The sequence below is a fragment of the Anolis carolinensis genome, chromosome 1, assembly GCF_035594765.1.
Source record: "Anolis carolinensis isolate JA03-04 chromosome 1, rAnoCar3.1.pri, whole genome shotgun sequence".
Taxonomy (NCBI): Eukaryota; Metazoa; Chordata; class Lepidosauria; order Squamata; family Dactyloidae; genus Anolis; species Anolis carolinensis.
Window position 1 is genome coordinate 107,402,017 of NC_085841.1, and position 14,520 is coordinate 107,416,536.

Below are 14,520 nucleotides of genomic sequence, written 5' to 3' on the forward strand. Positions count from 1 at the left end.
TGCCCCGCCCCCAACTCCTGGGCCTCCCACCGCCATTCCGTCCCACAACCCACGCCCACGCCCACGCCCAGGCCTCTTTCCACTGCGGCATTGCCAGCCCTGTCACTTGCGTTTGCAACTGGCTCCGCGGCCAGGTCCATGATGCCAAGGTCCGCCACCACCGCCTCGGCGTGCAAAGGCGCCCCTCTCTCCTCGCCAGGTGAAGCTGGCTGCGCACACTCCCTGACTTGTCTGAGGGAGAGGAGATGAGGGGTGGGTCTGCCTGGAAACCGGTGACGCTCTGAGCAGAGGCCGGTTCCCATTGGTCGATTCCTGGAATGACTGTTAATGAAGTCTGTAGGAAGGAAGCCAAGTGAGGGTTTTTTATTTATGTGAATGTTGCAATGTTTTTTTGAGAGAGAGCTATTGGTTTGGAGGGGGGCGCAAAAATTGGGGGGCGCAAAAATTCTGTTTGCCTACTCTTCAAAATCACCTGGGCAGGTAAGAAATACTTTTATTATCATCATCATCATCATCATCATCATCATCATCATCAGATCTTGCCTGCTATGGAGTATCAAGTGTCACTTGGTCAGGTCTGGTTTTCTCAGGGGTCTCAGGTATGACCAGCTGAATGATAAGGCCGAGGCCTGGTGTTTTCTCTGCTAGCTCTTCAGCTTCTAAATCCATGCCAAGACCATTGCTGGACTCCTGAGAGATGATGTCTTGAAGGGGAAAAGCAGGATATAGACATAAGCTTATGAAACACAGCTGAGATCAGGGGTTGTATCCCTCTTATTCTGCTTTTGCTGTGAATATGAATATGCACTACAACCTCTGCTATGTACCAGGTGAGTAAAGACCTTTCTTTATTCTTTAAATCAAGGACTTGGCATCAGACAATGTCTTTCCATGGAAGCAAAACAAACAGTGGCGGACAGTGAAAAATAGACTATGAAGACAGATGGATGATTATGAAAAGAAAAGGCACTAAGAACTAATTGAGGCAAGGCCTTGAGAAAGACAATAAGGTTTCTACACAACCTATAAGGCCTTAAGAGCCAGCAGGGTCTCTCTGTAAACATTTAAGACAATAAAACAGTTCTCAGATGTCTTAAATGTAAATGTTGATTGAATGTTCAGCATCCCACTGAGAAGCTGATTCAAGTGGTTAACCCCTCAACTCTATTTTCAGATTGTTTTCTTAACCTTGTACTTATTGAACAACTACATAGCTTCATAGCAATAAAGCCTTCCTTTGTTCATGCCAACAAGAAACACCTTGGAGAGACAAATGAAGACTCTCTTTCAAAGACAAACACTGAACTCAATAGAATTCACCTGGCCTAAATGCAGGTATCCATGTTCTAGTGGAATGTGGTCTTAATCTAAAATCTCCTCACTCACCATATGGAAATAATATTTATTGATCCATACAGAGCAGGAAAGGACCACACTATTATTTCTGTTCATACTGTGATTAACCATCTCAGAGACAATCAGATTCGCAGTGGGCAGAAGGGCCTGTATACTCCTCAAGCCCTGGAGGAAGCAAAACCCAGGAATATTGTCACACTAAACATCATGAAATCGGCAGCAAATAAATGGGGGCAGGATTTTCCAGTTTCCTTTTTCTTTTCACACAATTGTTTTGCACTCAGAAAGATACCAAATGTCAATGGTACTGAAAACCACTGAGTGATCCTACAGAACCAAAGGAGATATACTCCCTCAATAGAGTTTCCTGCATCCACTAAGGTGACCAGAGTTATCTACATCTCATAACCAGGTCTGAAGCCAGATAGAAATGGTTCTAAATGGTTTTTTCACAGCCTTTTTTAACTAGGATGGAAACTTCTCCTTGCTGCAGTGAAGTATTCCCCTTTCTCCTTACCCCTCAGCCAATCCCATTTTAGCTGGTTTCAGAAGCCAGGAGGAGCAAGGATCTAGTATACATGTGGTGGATCTCACCTCCTCAAGAACCTAGACCACATCCTCAGGTTGCACAAATAGAAACGTATGCAGTCATAAATGACAAGCAGGTGTCAGGATTACATCCACTAGATCTGTCTCAACTTCAGCATCCAAATTGGAGCAGATCCTAGTGATTTTGACTGCAAATTGCAGAGAATGCGCTTTGCTGGAAATTAAAGTTTCCCAGAGCATGAACCCTTGTTTGGGAACAATGTGAAAATGAAAACTATTAGAATCAGCTTTCTTTCTAAAAACCTATCCACAAGCAATATAGATAAATAGAAGAAATCATCAGTGTGCAAGGCAGTAACTTAAGTAACATACTTAGGACTATGGTTAACTGTTAAGAATAATAATTTATCTCAAAGTAACTATGAAAAAACTTGAAAGAGGTATTAAAAAAAGACGAGAAAGATGACAGAAAGTTCAATTAACCTGGATAGGGAGAGCAGAGGTGATAAAAATGATAGTATTACCCAAAACATTATTCTTATTCCAAAATTTACCAATTATTAATAGTGTAAAGGTCTTTGAACAGTGGAGGAAAGATGTGATTAAATTCATATGGGTCAGCAAAAAAGCCAGAATTGTGTATAAGAATTTAATAGATTCAAAGGATAGATTCAATAGATTCATGGGGTTTAGCTCTTCCAGACTTCAGATAATACTATGAAGCAGCAGGATTTAACTGGTTAAAGGAATGGATTAGACTTGAGGACCACACTTTACTTAACCTGGAGGACTATAACTTGAGATATGGATGGCATGCTTACTTATGGTATTGAAAAGATAAAGTGAACAAAGAATTTAACAGACATCCAATAAGATCTAGCCTCCTAAGGATCTGGAAGAGATATAAGGAAGGGGTGGAATTAAAACCCCTTTATGGCTGCGTCCACTGGAAGCAGTACTTAGGCCAACATCCAATGAGGAAATAAGAACTTACAGGGAGTATCTAACTAAAGAAAAAGACCAATGGCAATTAAAACTGAGACTTGATTAAGGTAGCAAACAAAATTATTATTAATGAAGTTAGGAAAAATCAAGAAATGTGATTTTAGGAATATTTAAAGATAGAATTAGCAAAGGAGATGAGGAAATGTGTCAATATAGTTTTGTTGCAGATAGACTAACAATAGTAAGATCATGGAAAGATGAAAAAGAACTATCCAAAAAGGATTGGAGAGAAAAGTTATTAGAATATATTCAAATGGCCAAGCTATCTAATTGTATAGGGAGAACCCAACAGACTGTGGGACAAGGCACCTGATAGAGGAGACAGAATCCCTTTACACCACAGCAGCTCCATCTTCCCACTCTGAGGCCTCACCTGCTGCTGTACAACAAAATCCCCTTCCTATCAGCATCATCCAGCCAGGTCTCTGTATTAGAGGCCAGAATGGCATACTCATCTGGGATCAAGTTCTGGATGAAAATGTTTTTTCATTCACCAACATGGTATTAAACAGCAGCATTTTCAGCCCACAACTAATAGCTGTGCAGAGAGAGAGAGAGAAAAGGGTATGAAAAATAGATACATGTTATGCATTGGCAGAAGGAATATTGAATGGAAATCTTTAACAGCCTGAGCATACAGAAACTCTTATAAGAAGCTTGAAAAGCATTCAGGAATAATGAACTTAGGAAGAACCCAAACTTTGAGAGGCACCAGTTCTAGGAACAAAGTCCAGTGAGGTAGCAGGAAAAGACAGTTAATATGGTTACTGAACAAACAAAGATCAATAAATGAATTGTCATTGTATTTAGAGAACTACTAACTTTTATGAAGAAACCACATGATGTAAACAAAGAGCAGAACTGTTTGTGTGTTCTTGTTTTTTTCTTGTTTTTAAAATGTAGAATATCTAACAATGTCTACCCTGCATCAATCTACAAAACTGAAAATCTGCTTTTCAAAAAAAAAAACCTTATCATGTATGGTTGGGCGTGAAAGAGAGAAGGAACAAAAAAAAGAGCATTAAATACACTTCTTATATCCTGGACATTGGATTAGGCACTTCCCCTGCCACAGGTGAGCTATGAAATTTGGACCTGTCTTCCAAACAATAGATGTTATTTTAATTCTGTTTTTGCTTGGCCCTTGAATTGCCATGTCTGTCATTAGTGCTGCCTGGGATCCTTAGCTGGATCTGCTTTGTTGTATGACTTAGAATTAGGTGTCTGTATTCTATCATGATTTTCCCCCTTGTTTAAGCCTTGAAACTGTAAGACAGTTATATATACACATCAGGAAGACATGTTACATCGTGAGCCATTTCAGAGATGCATGCATGGTTAGATCTGTGGTCCCCTTACCTCTAGAGACAGTCATTTCAAATCAAATCAATGCATTGGCCAAAGAATGCCAGTGCCTGTATTACACACATCTCTAAAATAAAAGAGTATCCATTAGCAAAGCTACCCTGCTGCCTTTCATGTAATTTATTCTTAACCAAAGTTAGGATCAGAAAAGGAATTGATTTTAAGCCTTGGCATTTTATAGAGTTTTTCTTAAAGCTGGCAAGAATGCTAAATCCATGAAAAATAGGCAATCGTGTACAGACAAAATGTAGAGGGGGTGGGTGGGAATAGCAGTCAACTACAATCGAAAGCAAAATAAGTGACTTTCTAAGGATTGTTCTGCTATACAATATTTACATGGCATATGCCTTGTTTCCCATCATACATCCTTCTGCACAGAGCAGAATTGAACTGACATATAATCACAATAGAACACCATCTGTTGCGGAAAACTGGAAGGCATTTTGAAGATAAAGGATACTTTTGCTTCTTTTTAATACACCACCATATCCATATTTGGCTAAGCTTATTTTCCCTGCAAAAATATAAACCTTTTAGATTTATACAATTTGTCATATTGTTAAAACAATCTTCAATTAAACACATTCCAGCTATTTGGTAAAACACAAATACCTCAGAGCCTCATTTAAGCTGTCTAAAAGTGTAGGCGAGTTTAAAAGTATAGACTTAGACAGATTTCATTCCATAGGTATAAGGACAGATTGTTCATCGCCTTGTTTGCTTATGTTATATTAATTATTTGGTTTATTTATTATGTACTTTTGGCATCGAATGGCTGCCATTCTTGTTGTGAGCCATCCCCAGTCCCAGGGGATACAAATAAAGATTATTATTATTATTATTATTATTATTATTATTATTATTATTATTATTATTATTATGATCATGATCATTATCAGGAAGGGGGGGGGTCACTGAGCAGAGATTTCCAAGCAGCATGTTGAAATGTATGGGAATACCTCTTGATAATATCATCACCAAGGAAAGACCAGCTGGACCCACACACAAAAAGGTGGTTCACAGAATGTAGAATGTCCTCCTTTCAAATTTCAGTCACTTCCCACTCTTGTGGCTTTTGAAAAGGCTATGAAGGTGCAACTCTCCCAAGTAGTTTTTTTTTTCATTTCTTCATTGTTGGTTTTATTGTTTAATCCCTACGATTTCCCCCACTTTTTCAGTATAGGCAGCAAGTATGCCGAAGTACATATAGAACTATGTCCTCCAGTGAAATCAACAAAGAAATCCCTTGTTGATAAAAAAAAGTCTTAACATGCAGATCAAAACCATTTTCTGAATCAGAATATAAATTCTTTTAGTCAAGTCCCACTTTTAGGAAACAATTACTATACACTGATTTTAATTCTTAAGCCTAAACTCTTGTTCTTGTTTTTAACTCTTGTTTGAGCTGAATACACTAACAGCTGAAAAGATGCTCATTTAATTGAATAACATTCTGTATGCATGTTATTTTATATATTTCTCTGTTTATTTTTCTCCTGGTATTGCTAAGCAGGGCCAGCCCTGGTTAGGACTTCAATGGGGGAGTGCAAATGAACACCAGGTGCTGTTGGCTTTATTTTAGAGGGAGGAGCTACCTCTAAAGGCCCTTCCACACAGCCCTATATCCAAGAATATCAAGGCAGAAAATCCCACATTATCTGAGTGTGGACTCAGATAACCCAGTTCAAAGCAGATATTGTGGGATTTTCTGCCCTGATATTCTGGGATATAGGGCTGTGTGGAAGGGCCTTTAGAGGTAGCTCCTCCCTCTAAAATAAAGCCAACAGCACCTGGTGTGGAAGGGCCCACACACACCCCACCGAAATTTTTCAGGTAAAAAAAAAAGGTCCTTTGCTGCAGTCTGGCCCCCTGGAAAAGGCCAGAGCGCGCTGGAAGGGAGGCAAGGCCCCGTCTGGACGGAGCCTCGCCTCCCGGCCGGAGCGCCCTGGCCCCGCCTCTCACGCTGCGTGAAAGGCGGGGCCAGGATGAGCTGCGTGGGGGGCGGGGCCAGGGTTGGCCCCGCCTCCCGCGCAGCTCAGCTTGCCAGTCTGGCCTTTTCCAGGGGGCCAGACTGCAGCAAAGGTCCTTGCAGGCCGCGATCGTGGCCCCGCCTCCCATGCAGCTCACCCTGGCCCCGCCTCTCACGCTGTGTGAGAGGCGGGGCCAGGGCGCGGGAGGCGGGGCCCGCCGGCGGGGCGCAGGAGGCGGGGGGGGGTGCAATTTCCCCTCCCCGCTTTATATAAAAATATATGTCCGGCCGGCCCTGGTCTCAGCCCTGCTCTTAACCATGACTTGTTGGATGTTTGTAACTTGGAGACTGCCTGTATTGTTATATTCTACCACTGTGGTGGGGGATGTGAGTCTGATTTTTTCCTCAGGCACCAAAATGTCTTGAGTTGAATTCAAATATGATTTGTGTAATAAAAGACTAAATAAATGTGTACAAGACATGTATATATCTGTCTGTGTGTGAAAGAAATTGGAGACTGAAACCTTTAGCTTAGCAGACCTTTTAAAAGAATAATAGTGGCAAAACGATGTAACCTTTTCTTTCTAAAAGATCATCTATGAAATACAGCACACACTGGATGTCTGATGCAAAAAATGCCCAAATATATTTCCATGTCATTTCTAATTTCAAAATAATGGTGTTTAATGTGGATATGTTAATATATCCATAAATTTACTACTACTACTACTACTACTACTACTACTAATAATAATAATAATAATAATAATAATAATAATAATAATAATAACAACAACTACTTTATTTTTATACCCCGCCCCATCTCCCTGAAGGGACTCGGGGCGGCTTACATGGGGCCTTGCCCGATAAAGCAATCAAATATCAATCACAAAGCCGTAACACAATTAACCCAATAAATGTAATTCCTAATGTAATTCCTTTCCTGTTCCATTACCAAGAAGTTGCTGTGATGTCTTTGCAACTAGTATACAAAATCTGACCTGTTATAGGGAACCATCTCATATTGGATTGACTTTTGAACATACCTGAAAGCGTTTTGTTGCTCATAGAATTTATCTGATATGGTCCAGGGATTTCAAATACATTTAAACCCAACCTTGACATGTTCTTGTTTACCTTCAGGAAAAACACAGAAACAGCTCTGACTCAACTTTGACATCATATTTGGTGTCTTTCTTTCTCCCCTCCCTCCCTCCCTCCCTCGCGTTCCTTCCTTTCTTCCTTTCAGGAAAGAAAGATTTAAAATGATTCTTGACTATCATTATTTCATGCCTCAAAATGAATGACTGCTGGATTTGTTGTCCATCCATATCCTTTATCACAGCAGGCATAGAAACATATGGTTGGAAGGAACTAGAAATACCATCTCACCCAACCCGTATTTTTCAGGAATACTCAGTGAAAGCACTGTTGAAAGATATTTGGATCTAAAATTTTCAGGCAAGCCTTTCAGACACATCCATTTGTCACACTATGAAAAGCATTACACTTGCTAGCTCCAGCTTAACCCTACCTTTTGACAGAACTAAGTGGCATTGTTTTCAATGGGTTTTACTATTGAAAACAATGCCACTTAGTTCTGTCAAAAGGTAGGGTTAAGCTGGAGCTAGCAAGTGTAATGCTTTTCATAGTGTGACCAAAAAAAATGGATCTTCAATGAGTCTTACTCATGCAAAATAATCACAGGATGCCTTAAACCTACACCTGTGGATAAACTCTACAAGTTAGCTGGCATTGCCCCTCCTGACGTGCGACGGGAAGTTGCTGCTAACTGTGAGAGAAATAAGGTTGAACATTGTGAAAGCCACCCACTGCATGACTATCAGCCTCCTCCCAGTAGACTCAAATCAAGGAAGGGCTTCATGAGAACCACCACTCCCCTTGATGTTCCCCCAGCAACAGCAAGGGTGTCCCTCTGGGCAGCTAAACCTGGCAATCCTAACTGGATGGCCCCCCATGAGGGTCTTCCTCCAGGGGCAAACCAAGAATGGGCAACTTGGAAGTCCCTGAACAGACTCAGAAGTGGAGTGGGCAGATCTAAAGACAACTTGGCAAGGTGGCACTACCTGGAGGAACCCTCCACCTTGTGTGACTGTGGAGCAGAACAAACAACTCCGCATATGAATGCTTGCCCACAATGTCCTGCCTCATGCACGGAGGAGGAGTTGTTTAAAGCTACGGACAATGCGGTTGCTGTTGCCCATTTCTGGTCTAAAACTATTTAGTTGTTTGTGATTTCCTCTATTTTTTATGCAATGCTTTTGACACGAAATAAATAAATGGGTCTTACTTTTTTTTAAAAGAGCATGCTTGGGGCAGTCACCTTCCTGTATCATCTTTTTAGCTTTCATAATATTGACATTAAGAATGCACATGGCTTTATTCTTCAATAGAATTTGTGTGCCTAATCCCAGCAACTATAATACTATTTAAAAATCTAAATTTACAGTCTTATGTGACATTCTCTGGAGTATAGACTTGTATAAGATTACATAGTATATCATATTAGGACTACAGTAGAGAGTTTTGCTTTCAGATGAGTAGACATGATATTGTTATTCTTAACAATCAAAAGAAATGGACTTGTTTTCCCATGTTATGAAATTATATATTTTATCAATAGAACGTTTGGGTAATAAAATGGTCTTCATTTCATGTCTGATGTCTGCAGTTGCCAATCTCCATTTTGTTTATTTACAAGTCTAAGGCACAAGTGGGAAATAAAAGTGCCTTGAAAAAAGCCACTTCTATCCCAACTCCACCCAGCTGAGCACCGCAATTAGCAATTTGCCCAAAGGCAACCTTTAATCTGCATTTAATGGAACAGATTGCAGGCAACAGTTATTTAAGAATAACAGGAGCATTGCTAATGTTTACTGTTAGCTTCATCAAACAGCTACAGAAATCTGTACCTAGTCAGCTCTGCTGCAGCCCTGGAAAACTAAATATTTTATTTGACCTCCCATCTTTAAAAGAACAACATCCAAAATTTTAATATTTTTCATGTATAAGGGCAGACTTTTTTCCTCTAAAAAAGGTAAAGGTTTCCCCTGACGTTAAGTCCAGTCGTGCCCGACTTATGTGGCCGGCATGACTGCATGGAGCACCGTTACCTTCCTGCCGGAGCGGTACCTATTGATCTACTCACATTGGCATGTTTTCGAACTGCTAGATTGGCAGGAGCTGGAGCTAACAGCGGCCGCTCCCAGGGTTTGAACCTGGGACCTTTCGGTCTCCAGTTCAGTGCTTTAACGCACTTCGCCACCAGGGTTCCTATTTTTTTTTCCTCTACTGAAAGCCATACAAACTATTTCAACTGGCTTTCTGCATTATTCTTCTCACTCTCTATTATCACTTCTATGTAAAAACATTATCAATAGTGTACATTCTGAAAGGTGGGATATAAATCCAATAAATAAATGCATCATTTTGCATGAAATTTCAGTGATGACTTCTGTCCTTCTTCTGTAAGCACAAAATGGCTTCTTTGTGGATCCTAAACTATTTTCCATCCATCTGCTTAGAGGGCCAGCTATGGCAGCATGGCAGAACTGGGACATAAGTCTACAGGACACAGCTGAGTATCCCTTGCGAAATGGATGCCATGCTCTTTTCACATAATGTACATAGTACATTCAATCTATTTGTCTACATGGAGACTTTATAGGGAACGACCACATCTTAAATATCCCTAAAGCAATTATTTGCAACCATTTTATCAAGGTGGGGTTTTGATTGCATCTAGGGGCCCTTCCACACAACCATATAACCCAGAATATCAAGGCAGATAATCCACAATATCTGCTTTGAACATGATTACATGAGTCCACACTGCCATATAATCAATATGGATTTTATACAGCTGTGTGGAAGGAGCCTCGGTCTCTACTTCTAAATTATTAGCTCTGCAAACATTTACGTTTAATGCCCACTGACTGCCCATGTTGTTCCACATATTGTTGCAATGCTTGCAGTGCAACTTCTCTCAGCCATCATTGTTGAAACCACACATTTCACCTCTCTGCCTTGGGATTTCCACAATCTTACAGGTCTTGATCCTGATCTTGGAATCACTGTTTTGACTTCTGCTGATCCACCATGCCTAGGATAATCATGCACTTTTGGGAGAAGCAAAGAGAAATTGCCAGGGAGGAAAGAAAAAATATATACAGTTGTCCCTCTGCATTTGTACTTTTTACTTTTGTGGATTTGATTATTCACAAATTTCATTAAAATGTTCTTTATATGAATCTCTAAGTCCTCCACTGTGACTATGGTCAGTTTCCTCTGATGATGCCGAAGAATCTAGAGATTTCTAAGAATGTCTAAGTCATCCAGTGCAATTCTATGGTCAGCTTCCAGCAGAAATCAACCATAGAATCATGCTGGACAACCTAGAAAATCCTAGAAATGTGTTCTTTTTGGTTAAGAAAATAGAAATTTCCTTATTCACTTTTATTTTTATTTTCATGTGTCTCCTATACTCCTAACCCTCACTCCAGAATTATTTATTTATTTATTTATTTATTTATTTATTTATTTATTTACAGCATTTATATTCCACCCTTCTCACCCTGAAGGGGACTCAGGGCGGATCACATTGCACACATAAAGGCAAACATTAAATGCCATAACATAGAACAGAGACAGAGACAAGACGCAGGCACAGGCTGGCCTTGAACTCATGACCTCTTGGTCAGAGTGATTTGTTGCAGCTGGCTGCTAACCAGCCTGCACCACAGCCCAGCCTAAAGTGACTCAAGTTGCTCCTGACATGGGGGGGGGGGGAAAAAACCTAACCCTAGCACATGTGGAGAGTTGACTGTACATGGCCTACCTCAATGCAGAATCTTTTGACCTACCAGATGTTTCAGTGTTCCAGACCAAACTCCAAAAAGCCTCAGCAGCATGCCAGTGGTCAGGGATTATGAGAGTTGGAGACATGTGAAAGGGTCACATATTTTCCATGCTCACGCTAGAATATGGTCCCTGTGGAACACAGACAACAAGGCATATAAACTAAGATTAACTGCCTAGAGCAATAATGAACTTCCAGTCCACACATTTTCTAAGTTCCTAAGAAGTTAAAAACCAGATCTAAACATCTTGACAATTAGGTAATTTGGTACCAGCAAAGTCAATAGAATTGTCACACCATCTCAGCTTCAGAGGAAGGCAATAGCAAACTTCTTTTAGAAAACCACTAAAGACTAGTGGTTTCCAACCTTTGGTCTTCCAGTTGTTTTGGACTTCAACTGCCAGAAATCCTAGCCAGCTTACCAGCTGTTAGGAATGTTAGGAGCAGAGGTCAAAAACACCTGTAGGACCAAAGGTTGAGAACCACTGCCCTAAACCATAGGTCGTCATAAGTTGGAACTGACTTAAACAACAACAACAACAACAACAACAACAACAACAACAACAACAACAAAACCTTCTTGAAGGCACATAACACACACACTTTATTAGTGTTCAGTCCTATGTGTGTGTATTCATAGGTTAGTAACAGTGAAGAATTGAATTCCAGTGGAGGGGGGCTTTAACCCTTTGTCCCTTTCCAGCTGTGGTCCTAAAGAAATGTCTTGTGGAGGTGGCATTTCTTCTGGGGAGAAAGGGGAGCTGGAGCTAGGACAAGCAGCCTGTCCTCTGTCCTTTGTTGTAATCAACTGCTTTCAACTGATATGGCCAAAATACAACAATCTCTGTTTAGTCATCCTGGCTTCTAGGGAGAGTTCTGGCTTTGTTGGAAATAGCAACCTTCTACAAGCCTCCTATACTAATTATTTGTTATGTATATAATTGAGATTGCTTGCTATATTGTATGTATATATTGGTGTGCAGTTAAACTGCTGAGCTGCTGAACTTGCTGTCCAAAAGGTCAGGGTTTTGAATCCAGAGAGTGGGGTGAGCCCCCGCTGTTAACCCCAGCTTCTCCCAACCTAGCAGTTTTAAAACATGCAAATGTGAGTAGATCAATAGGTACTGCTCCAGCAAGAAGGTAATGGAGCTCCATACAGTCATGCTGGCCACATGACCTTGGAGGTATCTACAGACAACACCGGCTCTTCGGCTTAGAAATGGAGGTGAGCACCACAGCTCAGAGTCGGACACGACTGGACTTTATGTCAAGGGGAAACCTTTACCTTTGCCTTTTACTATATTGTTTGAGGTTGTGGGAGGTACTACAGACTGTTACCAGGAGAGAGTGTAGCGGAATCAGTAGCATCCAGATAATACCATGTGCAAAAGACTCAGACCAGGCAGAGGAATTGAAATGAACAAAGGAAACTTTACTCTTGCTTGTTGAGTTGAAATACAAAACAGTACTGCAATCATACAATGTCCATGTAGTTGCATAAGATCAATAACCTAATCAATCAGCATCAATATATATACAGCATAGCATATTAATCAGCTACTTAACCGTAGCCATTAGAGAGCCTTCTCCATTTCTGTGCTCTCCCAGCAAGCTCAAATTCCAACTGACTTTCTCAGCCACCTGCCAGAAACAGATACATTGTTTTAGGCATGGCCTTGCCTCTGCAAAAAGAGCTCCTCTGCAGAGTTCCCTTGCAAACTAACTTTTGCAAGGATTTCTTTACACACACACACACATAGCAATTTGGCGCAATACAGACCATGTGACCAGATCTGAGACTATTCAGACTGAGACTCCATTTTAGAAGTCAGTATGTAGTCAGTGCAGTTGAGTATTGTATAGTAGTCAGTATGCGTAAGTCCGTCAGTATGCACTAGAAGTTAGTTGAGTACAGTATGCATTAGAAGAGAGTGTAAGTCTGTATGCAACAGAGAAAAGACTGAGACAGAATGCTTAAAGAACAGACTGTTTAAACTTTGACCCAATAAGCAATGTACCTGTATGCTGAATACATGAAGTTTTGTAGATAAATCAACTATGTTAACTTTTAACAAAGACTACTTATTTTGGTGTCTAACAACTGAGAAACCTAATTTGCCTTGCATGAATACTAGTGGTTATTTACTGTTAAAGAGAGGATTTACTCAAGTGACTTTTTAACTTTTCTCAGGAAGTTCAGGTTATGATTATTCTAAATAGTGTAAATGTCAATTGATCTCCAAAAAGGGTCACCCTTCCAAATGGCTATGGAGATTATGGTCTTCCAATAGGTTATGATCTCTAACAAGGTCATGCCTTTCCAGAAGGCGAGGTTTGTTCTGAAACCTTTGTAATTGTCCTTTTGTAGCAGTCCAGTGTATCCTGAGAACTCTTCTCCAGCACTGCATGAAATGAGTTGGTTTTCTTCCTGTCAGCTTTCTTCACTTTCACAGCTATGCTTAGAAACATGGAATAACCATGGTACGGACAATCCTAACTTTAGTATTCAGTGATAGAGCTTGACACTTCGGGATCTTTAGTGGTAGCCAAGCCAGGCCCTCTCTTCCTCCAGTTTTGTGCCAGTGAATTAAGACTCACTGGCATGCCTTGGCTTGCCTTTCCCTGAGTTGGTTGGTTGCCTGGCTGGGAGGGGGCTGTCTGCATCACTCTGCCCGCCTTTACATCCCTTTGCCGAGTTGACATCTGGGCCGAGGATGCATTTCAGGCCAAATCGCTTTGTACAGGAGCCGCAGGACTGGAGGAGAGGCGCTGGGATCGGGGCCCCTTCCTCTCCCATTGCTGAGAGGCTGCAAGGGCATGAGGCTGCAGAGGGGGAGAGGAAGGAGGAGGCTAGAAGAGCGAGGGGTCCCCTTAGGATCCCCGCTTTCACTCTTCCCTCCAGGGGCTCCCTCCCCTCCCTTTTCCATGGCCTGCATTCTGACGCTCCCATATTGCTAATTGGAAAACCTGGCAACACGAGCTGAAGGCCTTGTGTGGAGGCAGACTCAAGGCAAGGCTAGGAACAATGGCTTCGACCTATTTATTTATTTATTTGTTTTAAAATGTTGATATGCAATTACTGTAAAACTTGATTTGTTGTCGAAAGCTATCATGGCCGGAATCACTGGATTGCTGTGAGTTTTCTGGGCTGTATGGCCATGTTAGAAGCATTCTCTCCTTACCTTTTGCCCACATCTATGGCAGGCATCCTCAGAGGTTGTGAGGTGTTGGAAACTAGGCAAGGGAGGTTTATATATGTTGGGTTACCTAAGCAATCATGCATGCATTTTCAATGTGGGATGGTTTATGTAGTTAGTTTTGCTTATTGTTTAGTAACCTGAAGTCAAAGCTGCATTCCAGAGTTGATGACACCATTTTGGGGTTTTCCATGTGATGT